This window comes from Elgaria multicarinata, chromosome 6 (assembly GCF_023053635.1).
Source record: "Elgaria multicarinata webbii isolate HBS135686 ecotype San Diego chromosome 6, rElgMul1.1.pri, whole genome shotgun sequence".
Lineage (NCBI taxonomy): Eukaryota > Metazoa > Chordata > Lepidosauria > Squamata > Anguidae > Elgaria > Elgaria multicarinata.
Genome location: NC_086176.1, coordinates 29546571 through 29562035, shown reverse-complemented (window position 1 = coordinate 29562035; position 15465 = coordinate 29546571).

The following is a 15465-nucleotide window of genomic DNA, read 5'->3' as shown; positions in this document are numbered from 1 at the left end:
GCAGGTAAGAAATTATAATTATTATTATTATTATTATTATTATTATTAAAATCTCTCTTTGAGGGACATGGATAGTGATGAATTCCCTCTTTTGTGGTGATCTCTAATTGGCACCCTATCTTAGAAGCAGGTATTCGCCTTGCAGAGAGAAATTATGGAGTGAGGGCACCTTTATCAGAGATTGATTTCCTGCACAGTTACGGATCACACAATATGTAAGCAGTATGTAATAACTAAGCAATCTGTACTTTAGCTCCACATCTTTTGGTTCTTCCTTACAATTTTCTAAGCAATACAATTCATTATAACAAAGCTACAGATTTTGGGGTGGGGAGAGAGAAGTTGCCAAATAATAGGCATTAATCTCAATATGGACTCTTGCTGAATAATGTGGATCGGAGGCTTCAAGTTCCTGTCGAATTCAACAATGGCAGCAAGGATAGCATTAGCAAGACATTGGCCTGGTTCAGACAACACTCTGGGCTTTGTGGTTAACTTAACCATGTTCAGCTGTGGTTGAGCACATGCGGAATGCTTGCACTCAACACTTTTAACCCTTTTGTAGTTAAGTTTTCCTTAGTAAGCCTAACCACAATGTGGTTAATGGGGCAGATGGTTAGTGAAAACGTGTGTCAGATGACACTGTAAACCATGGCTAAGCATACCGTTAACCATTTTGTGGTTAAGCAGCTTGGTTTAGTGTGTTGTCTGAACCAGGCCATTGTACTGTACTTGTGAAAGAATGCCTGATTGAAGTGTTGGAAATCACGGGAAATCAATTATCAAATATTATTTCAAGGAGAAATGGATTATCTTCTTCAATTCTGATCAAACAAAACTCAACCCTATTTATAAATCGGAACATTGATTATCAGGCAAATGTTTTTATAAGCCACTTATCAAATGTGTATTAATGTGTTTGTTAATGTGCTTTATTAAAGTAAAAAAAAATCCCATTAAACAAAGCTCTGTAGAGCTAGCTAGAGCTGTTGCCCAATTTAAGAAATCTTAAACTGATCATATGTTTTAGTCAATATATCTGCACTGCATATGTACAACGTTAGCATCTCTGAGGAACATCATGCTTCCTACATCAGGCTACTCAAAAGTAAGTCTCTAAGATTACTTCCAAGGTAGGGTGGCCATATGAAAAGGAGGACAGGGCTCCTGTATCTTTAACAGTTGCATAGAAAAGGGAAATTCAGCAGGAGTCATTTGTATATATGGAGAACCTGGTGAAATTCCCTCTTCATCACCACAGTTAAAGCTGCAGGAGCTATACTCGAGTGACCAGATTTAAAAAAGGGCAGGGCAGGGCACCTGCAGCTTTAACTGTTGTGATGAAGAGGAAATTTCACCAGGTTCTCCATATATACAAATGACACCTGCTGAAATTCTCTTTTCAATAAAACTGTTAAAGATACCGGAGCCCTGTCCTCCTTTCCATATGGCCACCCTATTCCAAGGAGATCTGTAGATTTGCACCTAGATTAGGGTGGCCATATGGAAAGGAGGACAGGCCTCCTGTAACTTTAACCATTGTCCAGAAAAGTGAATTTCAGCAGGTGTCTTTAATATACATGCAGCACCTGGTGAAACTCCATCACAACAGTTAAAGCTGCAGGAGCCCTGCCCCCTTTTGTATCCGGTCAGTCTACATAAGAGAGCAGGACTCCTTTCACCAGTTGCTGCATGCATACATATGACACTTGCTGAAATTCCCCTTATTTTTTGTATGGTCGCCCTAAGCTATATGTGCCTGGTATTATGCCTATCCTTAGTGGTGGAGTTTATCATCACCACCATCATCCCCCACTGCCCTTTCTCAAACTCCTTGTCCCACTCTTGTTGCTCAAGTTATCAACTGAGTGGGGGAGAATACCTTGCAGCAATGCAGCATTAGGAAGGTATCTAAAATGGTACCCTAATAATTGGGACCACTTTTAAAAAATATTTAGAAAACATTTAAATGAAATTAATTAGTTGGTTCAACATTGTATTCCTTGAATTCACGAGATAGTCATTCTCCACTGCCTAGATTTTACTTAGGTTTAGATATTAGCTGATATAAATGATTTTTAATGGAAATAATATCATCACACCCTTAACATTAGCAGCTCTATAATAAGCTAGAATTTGGGCATGCTTTTAATACACTTCTTAAGTCATGTTCCCAATAAGTAAATTCAGGCAAACATCACATTAAAAGCATTTTATACTATATATATAACCATCTATTCAATCCTAGCTGCCACAACAGCAATAGACAATTGATTTCACTTGTTTCTGTTTTTTTTTCTTTGTACACAGAACCTGTGTTTATTCAAGGTGATGGCACAAGGGAATGAAATATATGACTGCTTGCCTGACATTTATGAGTGTTTCATTAAAATGTATACTTTGTCCTGCTAGCATGCCTGCTCTGATAATATGGGCTAATCCAATTGGGAGGCTTGCAAACAAGATCCCATTACTCCAAGATATATGACCTTCTCACTACCCCATGTCCAAAATTCTATTACATTTCCCCATCCCAAATCTCAAATGGGAGGGAAATAAACTTTACCCATTTAGCCCTAAAGTTAAATCTTACTAATAAACATTCATAAGAACATAGCATAAGAACATAAGAAGAGCCATGCTGGATCAGACCAAGGTCCACCTAGTCCAGCAGTCTGTTCACACAATGTCCAACCAGCTGCCCAAAGGAAACCCAGAAGCCAGACATGAGTGCAACAGCACCCTCCCAACCATGTTCCCCAGCAAGTAGTGTACATAGTCATACTGCCTCTGATACTCAAGATAGCATATAGACATCAAAACTAGTAGCCATTGGTAGCCTTATCCTATATAAATTTGTCCAATCTCCTTATAAAGCCATCCAGATTGGTGACCATCACTACACCTTGTGGTAGTGAGTTGCATAGTATATTGTCCATAGGGATGGGTGAGAATTTTGCTTCAGTTCCTCTCACAAAGTTCTTCATATTTGGGACAAAAAGAACTTGAGTTTTTGTGTTGTTTTTTTAAAATGAATGTGAGAGAAATTGAAACTTACGGATTCCTCAGTCCACACCCAGGCCTTGAGTGTTTGCTCTTAAATGTCTGGATTTGAATCAATGTGTATTCAGCCATGTTTATGATGATGAATTACGGTGGCCACATTTTTATTGGACAGACTTTCCATCTTTAACAGCTATATGGCAGGCAGGCAGGCAGGCGTGAATGCTCCATTTATGCTTGTAATGTTGCATAAGTGGCTTCTTTCTGGCCACATTAATTTTATGGAAATTCCTGAGCCACCATTCTACACAAATGACAGCTCGATATGGGGATGGGTGGCTGCCAGACCCACTTGCTGGTAGTGTGGTCACTTGGAAAGTGGTTCTGGGGGTGGTGAGTGGCAGTGGAGGCTTGACAAGTGCCTGCAGGGTCCAGACAGAGGTGAGTCCATCCGTCCCTGGCCTCATCTACAACTTGAGGCCTTCTGGGATGGGGGGGAGGATCCCAGGCTTACCTACTTCCGGGATTGTCCCTCTGCATCTAAACACCAGTGCATCATCCCAGAATTCAAGTGGGACATTCTGGCACAGTTGGTGTGTGTTTTTTGAAGGAGGAGCCAATTGCACAATTGTGCAGGCCCGATCTTGTGCAAAAAGGAAGGTAAAAACAACAACAACAACAACAATAACAACAAAGAACTGGGCACCAAAAAGTGCTGGCAGCCATCCCAGCGATGGCAAAATTGCTCCCCCGACCCCTGGTGGGCACAGAGTCACTTCATGTAGCTCTGGGCCCATTTGAAGAGCTCCACTACTCGCAGGGAGGAGGGAGGACCTGGGAGCCTGCAGGCTTCGGGGTTGTCCTGGGACTGAGGGGAAAATCAGGAAAACTGCAGTCCCAGTTATCCCAGGACAACTGAGAGGTCATCCCTGGTTGACCCCAGGATCCCCTGTGCATCATTTGGATGCATAAGGACGACCTCGAGCTGACCCCAGGATAACTGGCAGGCCCCTGCCATTTGGTAGGGTGACCATATGAAAAGGAGGACAGGGCTCCTGCATCTTTAACAGTAATGTAGAAAAAGGAATTTCAGCAGGTGTCAATTGAAGAGGGTGAAATTCCCTCTTCATCACAACAATTAAAGCTACACCAGCTATAGTAGAGTGGCCAGATAAAAAGAGGGCAGGGCTTCTGCAGCTTTAACTGTTGTGATGAAGAGGGATTTTCACCCTCTTCAATTGACACCTGCTGAAATTCCCTTTTCTACATTACTGTTAAAGATACAGGAGCCCTGTCCTCCTTTTCATGTGGTCACCCTACCATTTGGTAGACAAGCATATCATTGAGGCTACAACGAAGAGGCTACAAAACATATGGCCTTGGCCTAGATAAACTGTAACCCAACTCTGGTTCAGCAAACACTTTTCTTCAATCAACCAGAAGAAAATTAGGGCTACTTGTCACGAGGCCATTTTTATTCCATGTTTATTGTGAAAAGAGAAAGGTAGCTCATCCTATGAAATTTTCTAGTTAATAATTATGTTTATTTCATGACTTTCTTCAGAACTCTTCTACATCTGTCTTATATTTTATTCCCTTTCTCTTCCTTACATCCAGTTTCAGTAACTCTGTTTTCTTTTCCTCCATAGACTGCAGGTTATATATTGAACAAAGGTTTTGTTTTTGTTTGTTTTTTAAAAAGCCAAAAAAAAAGAGGCATTCTTCTACCACAGCCTAATTAAGTTGCATTTTACATTTACATAATAGAGCATCCAGCACTCCCATATGGTGAAGAGACACTCGCTAGCAGTGTCACCTTATTACAGTTACCATATAATAATAGCCTTCTTACGCACTATTATCCATTACATCTTTTGTGCCAATGACATGTGAGCAGACGATTGCGCCATCTGTTCAAGAGGAAAATACAGATGCACCAAATTTATTTGTATTTATTTGGGCATTATAATACACTTGCACTAAATATAGTACTTGGGAATACAAAATGGCCACTGTGTTTGAATATGCAAGCGTTACGAGCTAAAGTATTTTTAAAAAGAAAGTCTTGAGTTTTAATTGCCCTACTTTCTCTTCCAACTTACAAGTATCTCTGAAGTCTGCAAACAGGGCTGAGCTATTCAGTGAGCCAAATCACATTAATGCACCACCTTGCTGGACTGGAGCCCTTGAGGGAGAAGAGTTCAAACTATGTTTTTCTTGACATACATATTTTCTGTCTGCCGGGTTTGTTTTCATGTAGGGGAGCACTAAAATATACAAATCCCGTCCTGCAGCCTGAAATGGTAAAGTCCAACAAGAGCTGCGTCACATGGTCCTCCTTTTCATGCAGCATTAAACAAAACCTAACCATATTTACTTGGAAATAAACTCACTGCGGGCAGAGCTATACCGTGTGTCAAATCATTATGAATGTAGAATAAGAAGCAGGAAATAGCACTATGAAAGTGGTGTATGGAATGTGGAGCATCATCAGACAAGCGTTTTATTGCACGCTCATTACTCGCCACTAACAGATGTTTGTGGGTCCTTTTGATGACGACGTCTGCCTTCTATGTGTCTCCTTCTATGTGTTTTCTATCACAAAATCGACCCTTTTAAATCTGATTTATTTATTTATTTTGAAACCAAGTGTGCCGCCGTTTCCTGTTGTGTGCAGGAAAAGCGGTGCAATAAAAAAGGCCACTGAATGGGCTATGTGGTCATTGTTCACTTCTACTTTATTCCCCTGTGTGATGCAGCATCATGGGACAGACATGGGAGTGGGGGAAGCAATGATAAGGAAACATGATTTTCCTCCTGTCTGATGATGCTCATGGATTGTGCCTCAACAGTTATCAGTCCACTTCAATATTGCTATAAAGCAATAGTGTAGATCTGGGTTCTCTGGGACTTGTTACATAGCAAACACACCTAGGTAAGTATACCTAATGGGATACAGTCCCATCAACAACCATACTACTTGTTTCTGCTTCATATGTGGCTCAGCTTTGAGTTTTTAAGCTTCTTTTAAAGCACAACCACAATTCAAAAATATGCAAGGTTCACAGCTCCATACTTGCCGGAACTCACCCATTCTCTTTCAGGTTATGGATTGAAATGCACAGAAAAATTCAATTCTGAGAATGTATTTCTGTCCTTTGTGACCTGCTTGGGATGCCCGTCTCCTTCTGTTTTTCATTAATATCTATAAAAACCAAGCTCTTTTCATACAAAACAGGGGTTTGAGTTTTCTACCTTCTGTGAGCCCTTTCCAAAGGGGTTATTTCTTGTTTTCAAGCTGCTGCTTCTTTTTGTACTTTAAAGAATTTATCCTGCTTTCCAGGATATAAACCCTCACAAGGCAGCTCATACTATAACAAAAATAGAAATAATCCAATCATTAAAAGTCATTAAAATTCATGTTGTGCCAAAAGCTGCCCTGCCCTTTGGTAATCTCTTTATTTCCCTACAGACCAGGCTGCTGTTTTTCTGCCTCTTTTGCAGGGGTTTTGATGTCCAAAACTTCTGGAGGGCATCAGATTGGAGGAAGGCTGTCATATGAGATAAGACACCCAAAGACACCCACTTAAGTACATGTGACTACAAAGGATAGTGAATCCATGTCCCCGCAGTTCACATCAAAAATTGTCCGTTGTGTAATACAGTTCTCCAACAGGTATATACTGATCTCACATTTTAATCTTTAGCTTTCACAGAGATAATTCATAGCAGGGCTGATATAAATATTATTAACTGACAAAAAGCCAAGGTCCTACATGTGCTGCTTTCTCCTCCCCCCCCTTTTTTAAAATAGAAATAGATTAGCACAAAATAATATGGAAGCAGCAGGAACCGCAGCTGCAACCTGCTAGAGGCGGCTACCTAATTTGCACCTGCTCAATGAGATTTGTTTTCAGAACATATCACCAACTAATGCTGTCCGTGGGTAACTGTATTCATCTCTAGGTTTTCTAGGTGGATTTGGGGGGCACCTAAGGGAGGGGAGAGAGTTTTAACACAGGGATATTGCATTGGCTTCACAAGACACAAATCAGATGTGAAGCTTGAACTTGGATGGTGGTAACAGAAATCTGTGTGTGCATCCCAATTTCACACAGTCGGTCGAGGGCACCAAGCCTCCATTTAGCGTTGTGCAATTTATATGATCAGTTTACATTCCTAAACACCATCCATCATATGATCATAGAATATACTACATGGCCATCCACCTTCCAATAGCTTGGAAGCATTGTGCAATTTATATGCATCAGTTTGCATTGCAAATAGCCATCCGTCATACGATCCTAGGATACATGGCTTTCTATCTTCCAATATCTTGGAAACAGAAAAACTGGTGCCTGAGCACACCAGGAAGAAATAAGTCATCTTCCTTCCTTCTTACCCAGCCAAGAAAGGGCTTTTAATACCACTAAGAGGTAACTCCCAGGAAGCATCTATTAATAGGGATGTGCTCCGCTCCGATTAGGAGCGTAGAAGCAGTAGCGGATTGGCCTGCTCCGCCTTACCCAGAGGCGGAGTAGGAGCGGACCGCGGACCCCCTAGAAGCAAGGCGAAGAGAAGCGACCATTTTTCGGAGCTCCGAGTTCAGGCGGAGCGCTCCGGTCGCCATCTTGAAAACATTTCGCCATAGGATTGCATTGCGGGAAATAATCGCGCATAACTACGTTGTTTTTGAAGCTATCATTCTGGAAATTCTTGTGCACAGAGAGTCGTGGATGGGGGTCATTTTGAGACCACTCTCAACTTTCTGCGTGCTGTGGTTCACGTGCAATATTTTTTAAAAAATCGGGTCAACCGCGCGGCTCAAACTGCGTTTCGGCTTTTCGCCCATAGGATTGCATTGAGGGAAAGAATCGGGGATAACTGGGGGGGGGGGTTTAAGCTATCGTTCTGAAAATTCTTGTGCACAGAGAGTCGTGGATGGGGGTCATTTTGAGACCACTCTCAACTTTCTGCGTGCTATGGTTCACGTGCAATATTTTTTTAAAAATCGGGTCAACCGCGCGGCTCAAACTGCGTTTCGGCTTTTCGCCCATAGGATTGCATTGAGGGAAAGAATCGGGGATAACTGGGGGGGGGGTTAAGCTATCGTTCTGAAAATTCTTGTGCACAGAGAGTCGTGGATGGGGGTCATTTTGAGACCACTCTCAACTTTCTGCGTGCTGTGGTTCACGTGCAATATTTTTTTAAAAATCGGGGTTTGGGGTTTTTTTATTTATTTATTTATTTATTTGGAAGCGATGACAGGCACATTCAACTCCCAATCCTGATGAGAATTGATCTCCTCAGAAAGCATCCTCCTCCAATCCCAGCGTTGGAGGGGGGACTAAGGCAGACCCACCCTGAGAACTTTCTGTTTTGTGTCTCTTTGTGGGTTGGCGTTCGTGGAGGGAACACTTAGTTAGTTAGTGCTCCTGCTTTGGACTTTGGAGATAGATTAGGATAGGTTTAGTTTGGCGCGTGTGTGTGTTTGTTTGCTTCTTTCTGACTTGTAGCTTAGTTTGCCCTGTGTTTTCCCCTTACTTTGATTTAATATAAACTTTATTTTTGAATTTTGGAGTGTGTGGTTGGGTTGGTTGCCCCCCCCTTCCCTGTATTAAAGCCTGACTGTTCTGTTTTTGTGAAAGCTTTCTTTTGAAAGCATACACACACTTTTTGTCCCATTTCCCTACATTTATATTCTTAAACATATTTTATTATATTCTTTCACATAGTCCATTAGTATATATTCTCATACATATTATATTAGTAGTATTCATATTTTGTTCTTCTTATAGTAGTGGTTGGTTCTTTTTCCCCCTCCCCTCTCTTAAATCCTGATTGTGTTTCCTTCTATCTTCTATATACCAAATATACCAAAAAAATTGGATTCTCTTTTTCTTCTCTGTGTAACTTGGACAGAGTGGGCTGCTTTTGTCAAGTTCAACAGGCAGCCACAGATTGAGCATTTTGGGGGAAGCATACGCACACCATTTCCCTATTCTTAAACATATTATATTATATTCTTTTACATAGTCTTAGTAGTCTATTAGTATACATTCTCATACATATTAGTAGTAGTATTCATATTTTGTTCTTCTTATAGTAGTGGTTGGTTCTTTTTCCCCCTCCCCTCTCTTAAATCCTGATTGGATTTCCTTCTATCTTCTATATACCAAATATACCAAAAAAATTGGATTCTCTTTTTCTTCTCTGTGTAACTTGGACAGAGTGGGCTGCTTTTGTCAAGTTCAACAGGCAGCCACAGATTGAGCATTTTGGGGAAAGCATACGCACACCATTTCCCTATTCTTAAACATATTATATTATATTCTTTTACATAGTCTTAGTAGTCTATTAGTATACATTCTCATACATATTAGTAGTAGTATTCATATTTTGTTCTTCTTATAGTAGTGGTTGTCCCATTTCTTGTCCCATTTCCCTACATTTATTAGTAATATTCTTAAACATATTATTATATTCTTGTAGATATTCTTAGTAGTATATATATATATATATATATATATATATATATATTAGTATATTCTCATACATATTAGTAGTAGTATATTTTATTGTTCTTGTCCCATTTCCCTACATTTAAACATATTATATTCTTCTTATACATATTCTTAGTAGTACCTTATACATAGTATTAGTAGTATTAATATTTTGTTAGTCATCATGAAAAGAGGAAGCAGGCGTGCTGAAAGCAGCAAGGCTCAGTCTGCCAGCAGTAAGCAGGCTTCCTCTCCTCCTGTGAAACTCAAACGGGCAACTCCTTGGCTGACTGCTCCAAAACAGAAGCAGGACAAGCAGCAGGCAGAGCCACTCTCTTCTGCAACTTGTGCCCGGCGTTCTCTTTTTGAGGGTGGGAATGGGAAAAGTGCCCGTTTGCAAGAGGCACGTGGCAGCAGTGCCATTAGAGGAGGAGGAGTATCCCCAACTCCTTCATTCTCCTTTCAGCCCACGAGCCCGATGATGGACCTAGACGAGGTCCTCAGCACAGTGGAGGGGGGGGAGGAGGAGGAGGAGGCGGTGGGCCTCCAGGATGTGGGGGCTGAGGAGGAGCAGCAGCAGGCCGAGGCTCTCTCCCCAGTCTCATCCCACACCCCTGTTTCTGTGGCAACACCAGAGAGCTCAGGCGGGCAATTGGTGGTGTCACCACGGAAACGAAAGACAAGCATCGTGTGGGACCACTTTGAGTTGGGAGCGGATCCCCGCTTTGCTGTCTGTCGCCACTGCAAACTCAGCCTAAGCAGGGGTTCATCGACAGGGCATTATGGAACCAGCAGCATGAAGATGCATCTTCATAGGCAGCACCAGGCGATCTTGCTGGGGAAAGAGGCGGGCAAGGCGACTGGTTCCAGGGGAAAGCCGAAGGCTGCTGCTGGCACTGCCACTCTAAGCTCTCCATCTCCCATCCCCACAAGGGTTAGGCAGGCAACCCTGCAGGACATGGGGTGGGGGAAGTATTGACCCACAAGATGGCGTTTTCCAATGCCCACCCAGGGTGCTACTGTGTTGGGGCATCTGCCGGGACTGACTCCTCCCCAATACTAGATCTATGACATGTCACTCTGCCTGCCCCTCTGCTAGCCTGTCCTCCTCGGTGACCGACTCGCTGGGATGGTTTGCGTTTGCAATGCGTGACTAACTGCAATGCTGGCTTAGAAACCAGCCATCACTTCCTTGTGCCCCCAGAAATGCCCGCAGCCTGCCTGCCTGCCTGCCCGCCTGCCCGCCTCCCCCGGGGTGCTGCTGTGGTGGGGCATCTGCCAGGACTGACTCCTCGCCTGCTCTGCCTGCCTCTCTGCCCGCCTGGTGCCTGGTTTGCTCCCAATCGTCCTCCTCTGTGCCCCTTAAGGCGTAACTGCTGGCTTAGAAAGAAACAACCAGCCATCTTTGCCTCACTTGCTCCTTGCGCCCGCTTACGGGTTGGTTTGCTATGCGTTAGTGCTCAAGCCATCCTTGCGGCACTACAATGCATGCTGCCTGCCTGCCTGCCTGCCTGCCTGCCTGCTTTCCCTCCCTTCTCCCCTTCCCGCCTTGCAGGGATGGTGGATGTGTCTTGCTTTGACTCAGGGGAGAAGTCCTTCCTGCGCTCACTTAGACTTTATCAAGTTCAATAATCCCTTTTTCAAATGTGCAAGAAGATTTAGGGTTATCTCGTGGCATGTTGGGATTGCCTTGGAACTGGCCCCATTGAGCTGTCTGCAATTGCAACTTTAAATCCCTGACATACTGGAGTGTTCAAATTTCAAAAGTTCCCCTAACATCAGGGGATGATGGGATTGCCTTGAAACTTGGTGTCCATGGGGACACATGGGTAAGCTGTCATGGGACCAAAGGATAGGTTTCTAACGTGCAAATTGACGTAGTTGTAGAATGGGACTTGATTTGGGGTGAGTTAAAAAGTTTAAGCCGCGCCAAAAATCAGGGGATGATGGGATTTGCTTGCAACTTGGCGTGCATGTGGACACATGGATAAGCTCTCATGGTGCCGAGTTTGAGGTTTCTAACATGCAAATTGACGGAGCTATCCCAAGGGGTGTGAATGGGGTGCCCGATTTTCATAAATTCCCCAAAAATCAGGGGATGATGGGATTGCCTTGAAACTTGGCGTCCATGTGGACACGTGGATAAGCTATCATGGTGCCGACTTTGGGGTTTCAAACATGCAAATTGACGTAGTTGTAGAATGGGACAATTTGGGGTGAGTTAAGCCATGCCAAAAATCAGGGGATGATGGGATTTGCTTGCAACTTGGCGTGCATGTGGACACATGGATAAGCTCTCATGGTGCCGAGTTTGAGGTTTCTAACATGCAAATTGACGGAGCTATCCCAAGGGGTGTGAATGGGGTGCCCGATTTTCATAAATTCGCCAAAAATCAGGGGATGATGGGATTGCCTTGAAACTTGGCGTGCATGTGGACACGTGGATAAGCTATCATGGTGCTGAGTTTGAGGTTTCTAACGTGCAAATTGACGGAGCTATCTAAAGGGGTGTGAATTAGGGTTATGGGTGGTGCGTTAGAGGGTAGAGCCGCGCCAAAAATCAGGGGATGATGGGATTTGCTTGCAACTTGGCGTGCATGTGGACACATGGATAAGCTGCCCTGGTGCCGAGTTTGAGGTTTCTAACATGCAAATTGACGGAGCTATCCCAAGGGGTGTGAATGGGGTGCCCGATTTTCAAAAATTCGCCAAAAATCAGGGGATGATGGAATTGCCTTGAAACTTGGCGTGTGTGTGTATACACCCATGAGGTGTCATGGTGCCAAACGTGAGGTTTCTAACTTCAACAGAAAAAAAGTTGTTTACTTTTTTAGCTTTCAATGCAACCCTATGGGGGGGCAAAAACGGAGCTCCGGATCCGGATCCGGAGCTCCGAGCGGAGCGGAGCGGAAGTGGGCGGAGCGGGGGCGGAGCGGAGCGACCCGCTCCAGAAAATGGCGGATCTGCAAGTGAAGCGGAGCGGGGGGTCCGTGCACACCCCTATCTATTAACCCTCCCAAAGAAGTGTTTGTTGCCAACTTCGGAACAATTATGGGAGACACAGAGCATCTTCGGATGGGTGTTTTTTCGTGCAATCATTATGGTTTGGTCACTGGTTTTCTTGAGAGCTTTACACAATGCCGTCACCATGCAGTTGTTGTCTCATGTCTTTCCCCTTTCCACAGGTTATTTGGCTAAGGGGAGAATGTGGTATTTTTGGTGGTCTCCTATGTGTGTCCAGGTGGGGATTGAATAGAGAGGGTTAAAGATTTTCTGAGCAGCACATGCAGAGCACCCCCCATGCCACCGCTAAGCGCTGATTCTTTGCAAGTTCAGAAGTCTGCATCTTCAGAGGTATGCCTCCCCCAACCCCATGTGCAAATCAGTATTGTCCCTGTAAGAGCATCTTCTCAGCTATGACCATGCTTCCCAGCCATGTGATTTCCCTGCTGTCTGAAAATGCTCTAAAAGCAACAGTAACACTTTCCTCATTTGAATAGTGGGATTACATTGAAATGGGCTGCATCTCCTCATGTCCATGGCAACCAGAACCCCCTCCCCATTGCCAATCTGCTTAGGCGTTCCTGAAACACAGAGCTGAGCAGGAGCAGAGTGGCGGAGGTGCAGGAGAAGACCCTCCCAACTGATCCTTGTCAGTACTGATGTCAACATTGCACCACCCTACACCCACCCACCCAAAGCTGGACATAGCGTGATGGAAGGGTTACATGGGGAAACTATGGCGGTTTCATCGTATGACCGCCAAAAATACCATATTTTCCCCATAGCCAAATAACACAGAGAAAAGAGGGGGGACCCCCGAACTCCATCTTGAAGTTCATTCTGATTGGAGTCCCTATCAATTTGTGAGTTTTGCTTTGTTTATTTTCACATGAAAATCCTTCCATATTTTATGTGCATCTATTATGCACATTTTCGTGTGTATCAACTGTGTGCATTTTTGAAATGTACACACTCTGCTCCCATTGATTAAAGTGTATCTGTGCACATTTTTCAAATTGAGCATTCTTTTGAAGACTTCTGGGGTGGGGGGGCTGCAAATCACATTGCAAGCTTGGAAATGTTCAGACTGTGACCATGGATTGCATCTGAATCTGTGTTCAGTCCAGAACGTGCGAACAGGGTAAAATCCTAATCAAAACTGAATTGAAATGTATTTCTTATGCATCCCAAAGGGTGTCTCCAGGTCACATGACTGATTGTAGAGCAAAGAAAACACAAGTCTCAATAAGGTACTAAAATATATAAGGAACTTTAAAAACTCATAAACTGTCAGACACATTGAGGTATTAGAACTGTTTCATAGGGATACTGGGGGAGAGGAAGAAATCATATTTCAAATGACACCGTATGAAATTATTCATGAAACCCTTTGTATGTAATACACAGTCATTTAGCTAAAAATCATAGAATCATAGAATAGTAGAGTTGCAAGTGACCCATGCATCCATTGAGTCCAACCCCCTGCTCAATGCAGGAATCCACCTTAAAGTATCTGACAGATGGTTGTCTAGCTGCCTCTTGAATGCTTCTAGTGTGGGAGAGCCCACGACCTCCCTAGATCATTGGTTCCATTGTCATACTACTCTAACAGTCAGGAAGATTTTCCTGATGTCTAGCTGGAATCTGGCTTCCTGTAACTTGAGCCTGTTATTCTGTGTCCTGCACGCTGGGAGGATCGAGAAGATATCCTGGCCCTCCTCTGTGTGACAACCTTTCAAGTATTTGAAGAGTGCTATCATGTCTCCCCTCAATCTTCTCTTCTCCAGGCTAAACATGCCCAGTTCTTTCAGTCTCTCCTCATAGGATTTTGTTTCCAGACCCCTGATCATCCTGGTTGCCCTCCTCTGAAACCCCTCCAGCTTGTCTGCGTCCTTCTTGTAGTGTGGTGCCCAGAATACAAGGGGAACCAGTACTTTGTGTGATTGGAAGCTATACTTCTATTAATGCACCACAAAATAGCAATTTTTTTATATATAATTGGCTATTTGCTGTACCAGAATAAGGCCCCGATTCTCCCATCCAATGTAGCTGCCTCACAGTAGGACCAGCCTTATAAGCATTTTCCTTCACACGCTTAATCCCTTCCACAAATAATTGATTTTTTTAAAAAAAGGTTCTGTAAATATCACTTGGGCAACAATTACAAGTTACAGAAGTTCAAAGCATTTTCCCACTCCCCAGTCATTTGAGATGCTCCCAAAGCCCCAATCCAGTAAAGCCGCTCTACAAGACAGCTGTGTAAAGCTAAAGCTGGTGAAAGCACTTGGGTTATTAGCATCCAAATCACTGTGTCAGACCAACATTCCTTCTCCTCTTCCTTTATCCAGCACTGTTCCATTGAATAGCTATTTGAAACAGCATAAATAATTCACCTAATAATTGCATGTTTGAGGTTTCTGCTGTGCTTTTTAAAAAAATATCTCAGATACAATAAATGCTATGGTTTGTGCACACATGAATCATGGCAAACCTGCCAACCCCGGGGGAAATAATTTTTCTATTGTTATTAATCAGATCCCACGCTGCATTATAGACCCAAAGAGCAGAGTGAATGAAAATTCAAATTAATACAACGATATAATTTACAGCGAGAAATTATATTGTGTACTAGAGGGAAATGTATTTGTACATCATTGACTACAATCAAGTTTGATTGATGCTGGGTCTACCCCTCTGCCTAGCAATGGTTCAGCCATACAGGCGAGTTTGGCTTATCAACACAAGTGGAAAGAACAGACTCATTTCATTTCATTGATTACATTTCTATACTGTCCAATATCCACAGCTCTCTGGGCGGTTTACAAGGATTAAAACCCTTAAAAATACACTACAAACATTTACATGCAAACGTATAAACACAACACCCATACATATACATGCACATGTACATATATGCACACACAATTTTAACGATCAACAATAAGAAATCCCAGGA